A 6,638-nucleotide genomic window follows, 5' to 3' on the forward strand; every position below is an offset into this window, starting at 1 on the left:
TAATATTTTATTATTGTGGAAGTGAATTAGCTCATTTGTATCTAATATCTAAAACTTTTTATAAACAATGAATTTAACAACTCTTTAAATTTGAATGAGTTAATTGTCAGTTTGACAACATGTACTTCACAATCTTGCCATTACAAATCTGCATAAAAATAATATAAATATTGATGACAACCATACTTATTTTAGAATTGCTATCCTTGAATAAAAGAAATGATTAATTTGCACATCATAAGCACTCACCATTCACTTTTGTATAAATAAATTGAGTGGAAAAACATCAACAACTAACAATAAATTTTTTTAACACTTTCTGCTTGATGATTCAAACAATCAAAAAGCAACAAATGTTAACTTGATTAGCCTGTCAGAAACTAGTTATGATATTTTAATTCTTTCAAGAAAATTTGATATTTTTCATTTGTTTCAACAAGCTCTTGCTTTTTTTTTTTTCTTTTTCCCAGAATTTTGTACCAAATAAGTTATTAATTTTTTGATATTTTATTGTTAAGTTTCTACTAATACTTGAATAATATCTGTCACTTTATTATATTAATTTCCAATGATGTTTTTAATTATTCATATCTTCATGACAATCGTTACTTCCAGAAATCATAAACCTATGAGCACAACTATCTAACTAAATACTGTTAAGTCAGCATAATTTCCTTTATTTAATTGTCAAATTTTTCAACTCAGAATCTTGTGTATTTAAACAAGGAATCTCTTTCTATATTTAAAATATGATGAAAGATTATCCGAATTGAAATGTTTCAAGAACGTAAAAGAATTTTTCACAAAAAATTTTTTCTTGAAATAAACTTAAATATTATTCTAATAGGTTACATTAAACTGTCAGTTAAGTTAATGAATTTTTTAAATAAAAACTTTTTTTTTAAATTTTATATTTGCATTATAATTTGTAGAAATTTGAAGTAACTCGGATAAGTTATTATCTATACTTGTTTTTAAAATTCAAAAATTTTCAAATCCCAATTAATCTATTTTCTTTGTTTTTTACACACTTCTCATAATATCTTAAAATATGCAAAATTGAAAAAGGACTTCTGTATACAAAAATCTGCTTTATTCAAATCTGACTCGAAAAGTAACATATTATATGAATTGAAAAAGAAAATTCTGATGGAGAAGTTACAGCTTCTACAAGCATTAAAACAAAATGCCATTAAAGGCACTTTAAAATGTAATATTTATGCTGATTGTTAATTCAAAATTCTACAAGAATTACAAGGAAGTGTCAATAAAGGTGCTTTAAAATGCAACATTAATGCTGATTCTTAATACAAAATTCTTCTATATGTGTCTTTTTATTTTTCTAATATATATACATATTGTAATAAGATAATGAGCACATAAAACCACTAGGAAAGAACTACACTGATATGAGCCATAAATGTATGTCATTTTCTATAAATCATAAAAAGAACATCAAATTAAAAATATATTTGATTTTCAAAGATTTGAATATGGAATTATTTAGTCATTTCTATACAGATAAATTATAAAATAACATCTTTCAAAAAATAGTTAGGTAGAGTCATTAGAAGTAATGTTAAAATTTGTTGTATAATGAGAAGGAAAACATTAACAAAAATTGGGAATAATTTTCAGCAGATACGAAGGTCATGATTTGATCTCTTTAAAAAATGTTAATTTTATACACACTGTTGAAGATTAAAGATGAAGTAAACTGATATTGTAAAAGAGATTAGCTTTATTGAGCGACTAAGCACATTATTATATCACACAATTTATAAGTAACAAAAGTAATTTCTTTAAATTTCTAATTATTAATCATAATAAAAACTGCAATAATTCCTTTTCTATAATATAAATAATAACATAAAAAATCAATTTACTAAAAAAAACTTATATATCCATGTGAAAACCGTGTACAGTCATGGAAATGAATCATACAAGAAAGTTTCAAAAATACAAAAAGCAATCCTGTATAATCATCACCAGACAGATGAAAAAGATTTCTTTGTTTGTTGCTTTTCTTCTTTTTTTTTTTTCAAAAGGAAAAAGCTGTTCCTTATTTCTTCCATATCTTGGCAAGTCTTTAATCTGAGAAATGTGAAATAAGAATTAATTACAATATTATAAATAACTGTAATGAAAAAAAAATTGCTAATTTAACAATAATACTTACATGACATACTGAAAAATTACTAGTATAAACACAAATATTTGATATAATTCAAAAATACCATTTTTTGAATCTAAATTTAGAATAAATATTTAGAATTCATTTATACAGTACACCTATTATAAAGAAAAAAGATATTCTATTCTCAATTATTAGAAATGTGCATTCTAAAAAATGTGTAAGTGATTTCAGATAACTTTGGAAAATATTCTACAGAAAGAATATTTTTTTACCTAATCTTAAAATATTACTAGTTCAATGAAAACATATTTATTATTTAAGTGGTCGTTTTTCAAAAACCCTTCTTGCTTTAAATATTCATACAAAAATCAGCCATAATCTTTGATATACAGCTGTATAACGGTAGGGGTGGAGAAATAAGAATTTTTCAATATGGAATAAAGCATAATGAAAATTTTCAGTTTATATCGCAAAAAATCTTTAATACTTGAATTCTTTAATATATTTTTACAGATTTACAAAATTGAACAATAAAAGGAACAAGGTTAAAATTGATTAACATGTAACATTGTCTTAGTAAAGAATGGGAAACTTTTCTTATAGCATGACAAATGCAAAAAACTGTTAAAGATGAACTCTAGTTATAAAAGTAATATTAAAAGTTAAATAAAAATGATTTGAAAAAATATTACATACATACATTATCATTTTTTAATAACTCATATCGCCATAATAACATAATTAAAAAAAATTATAAGATTACACAAATGATATGAATATGTATAGATACAAAACAACTTATTTTACTAGCAAGTCATTATATTAACCTGATAGAAAATATGCAATAAAACGTTTTTAATGGAAGCATTTTAAGGAACAATCATTTGACAAAAAACAGTATAATCATACAAAACAATGAGTTATCTAAAAGGTAATAATAAGTTTAGCAAATTCTTTTAATTATAATTCATTTGGTTCAAAAAATTGAATGTTCAAGGAATTATACAAATGACAGATTCTAGTTTTAATTCTAGAAAATAATAATCAAAAATCGACTCGGATATAATAATAATAATAAAAAGGGATTCCCATATGAAGGATATAAAAGAGATTAATGTAAACATACCTCAAGTCGCTCAGATTCATTATTTGGTAGGTAAATGAATCTTGGCCTCATTTCAGCTATACATCTAGATACTTCATTTATAGCCCAGCAACATGATGACTGGCTAGTTTGATTGAAATCACCAATTATTTGTTGATGACTTCCTGAAGCAAAAAAACGTAAGGCAATACACAATTTCTCTTCAGTAGTTACAGCACTGTTTCGTAAAACATTGGTGCTTAATTTCTCCTTCTCAAAGATAAAATGCATTCAGCAGAATTACGGGGAAGTCTGCTGTACTTCGAAACAAAATCATATTCATCTAACAAATCCAAATCAGATACTCTGTCAATGTAAATTATTCACCTCCTATCTGATATCAACTGCAAAAATTCCAATCCTCCATGTTTGTTTGAAAACTAATGTAACAGTTGTCTTTCTTGAGAACTGCGCATGCGGAAAACCGTTGATCAAATTTGATTATCGGAAGTCCGTGAATCAAAAAATGGGCAAAACAGGGAGAAACTGACAATCAGTTTGGTCAGCTGAATACCGATTTGACTGCTGATCAGTGTTTAATCATCAGCTGATGTTTAACAACGGTTGGTGAATACGGCCGTAAGTCAAGTAAGGGATAAAGAAAAAGCCAAACAATGGAAGTGGTCTCCCCAGAACCTTTTCTCACATTCTCTAATAAAGGTTCTAAATTCTAATCTCCTTACCGTATCCTCGCAAAAAACATCGGAACTTTTATAAAACAGAGAACACTTTACATGATATTGGTGTACAATAGTTACAAAACATTAACATTTGACCTGAATTTAATATTTTTACTGAAACTATCGTGTAGTCCTTGGCTTGGTTTTTGGCGATTAATTCCTGACACGGGATTAATTGTATCCGAAAACCGAGTTTGTGTTTTAGAAATCCAACATATTGAAACAAAAATTTGACAAAGAATTATACTTGTAGTCATAAAATCCTTTACCACATTTGAAATACTTAAATCATTGCATTTTGAAGCTATCGAGTTTACATGTCTCTGAAAGTACAGGACAACAAATGGTCAACCCTTGTAGATTTGACTCAAAATTTTTAGGTGTCTACAATATAGATGTAAAATCTGTTTTCCGGTTTTTATCTATCTAGCTTTCATTGATTTGTAATTATTATACTAAGGTACATTCGGATAGCCAGACAGACAGACTTCCTCTATAAACGGATGTTACTCAAAATTTGATAGAAATCTATAAATTCGGTGCAAAGACATATACTAAATTTCACCTGTCTAGCTCAACCTTTTTTGCGTCATCTTTGCCAGAGACAGACAGACAATTTTTTCTAAAAATGTGCTGTCTCCAAAATATAGATTTGTCAAAATTCCGAATTCTAACTTTTTTTCACAATTACATTAATTTCTCTATGCTTCATTTACAAAAAAGTAAAAAAAAAAAAAAAAAAAAAATCTTATAGAAGAAATAAAATTAGTTTTTAAAAAAACTTTCTTTTGGAAGTAATGAGGAACATGTTTAGTTAAAATTTCTACAGACATATTTCAAATTAGTGAAAGAAATTGATTGCAAGTTCAAAGTGCTTCCTCAACCATGGAATGAAAAAAAGATGCATATTTCTCCAACAGCTCAAGAAACATTTCATCAGCTTCGACATTATACATTTATGTTTTCGATTTCAGGGACGTAATATATTTGGCGACAGTTTTGGTATTTATTTATATAAACGGATTTTATGAAATTTCATAATTAAATTTTACAAAAAGTTTGTTTTCTTTTAATAAAATTCGGTAATGAACGCCTTTTTTATGTGACAGTCTTTATCACAGAGAAACTTTTCCTTTTCTATTCTCTACAGAAAAGAATCTGATGACATTAATACTTATTTAAAAAATGATATACTAAAAGAAAGAAATTGGAATTTTGTCGTTCAGGTGTAATAAATTTCAGTAATAAATATAATTTGCATTTATTATTGCAAGTCATTACTCTTCTAGCGCAATTATATTATCCAAAGACACACAAAATTATTCAAATTTATTTCACAATTGATTTAAGAATCTCAAATGTGCATTTAAAAGTTTTAATAAATATTTGTTAAATTATTGATTGGCTTATTTATTTTACAGCAAATATATTTTAAAATTATTTCTGGAAGAAAAACACTTTGAGAATTGACAACCACAAACAAAATCTTAGAAGGTAACATTGAACAGGTAATATTGAAATTCTGAAAAAAAAAAAAGGTTGTCAGCAAAATCTTTTATGAAGTAATATTGCACCTGAAACTGATTACCACAGTATTAACCACTTGAACTGCAATTTATTATCACTAAACATTGCGAAGGTAAACAATAAAATTTTCTGTTTTAAAAAGGACCGATGTGAAAACTTGTTTATCCCCCCCCCCTTAAAAACTTCATAAATAAAACTTTTAATAAAAAGCATCAACTCTCAGTAATTTCTGAGGAGCAAACTCATTGTAATAAGTTTGCCCAAGAAAGCTCATTATAAACTCATCATTTCTATTCAATGGATTAAGAAACATTTTAGATTACTTACAAAAATGTTACCAAATCTCAAAATCCAGTCTGTCTCATTTTGCTTCCATGGATAATTTTAGCTCAATACATTGTATATTAACAATCAGTTTTTTCATAGATGCTACAAAAATTCTATTCAATGAAAAAAAAAAATCATAGAAAATCTTTTTAATAGAAATCATTTCAAATTTAACTTGACGTTAAAGATAAGTAATTTCACCATGCTCCTACCTAAAAAAAAAAAAAGGTTAAAAAAATCTCAAGAGGAATTTTTGTATTTATTTTATCTGCATGCACATAAATTATTGGTTCAGAAATAATTGTTTTATACCTAAAATGTATTTTACAATGAGAATAGGAAATACTAGTAATACATTATTTGCAATGCAAAATGGATGAGATGTTTGAAGAGACAGATGTAAATTATTTAATTGGCACAGATTTCAAGATAAACTGCATTTTAAGTACATGAATTTCCTTAACATACTTTTTGAAGAGCATTTCCTTTTAGAAAATTTAGGCTCATTTTGACAGATCTATGTAATTGCTCAATTTTTTTTAATGCCATGAATAATTGTCAAAAGACACCAAAATCATTCACCTATGAAGTTTTATGGAAAAAAGCTCAACTGCTATGCAAACAGAAGCTTACAAGCTTTTTATAATCAAATTTAAATAAATTTGCAAAATATTGTACTTAAATTAGCAACACATTTACATTCTTAAATTGCAGGATAGGTAATCTCATTTGAATTATAGATTAAAAAACAACCATTTATAGATGAACTTACTTTTTTGATTTGGGAGATAGTACACAAAATAAGTTACTTGATATTATAACT

The sequence above is a fragment of the Argiope bruennichi genome, chromosome 9 (assembly GCF_947563725.1).
Source record: "Argiope bruennichi chromosome 9, qqArgBrue1.1, whole genome shotgun sequence".
NCBI lineage: Eukaryota > Metazoa > Arthropoda > Arachnida > Araneae > Araneidae > Argiope > Argiope bruennichi.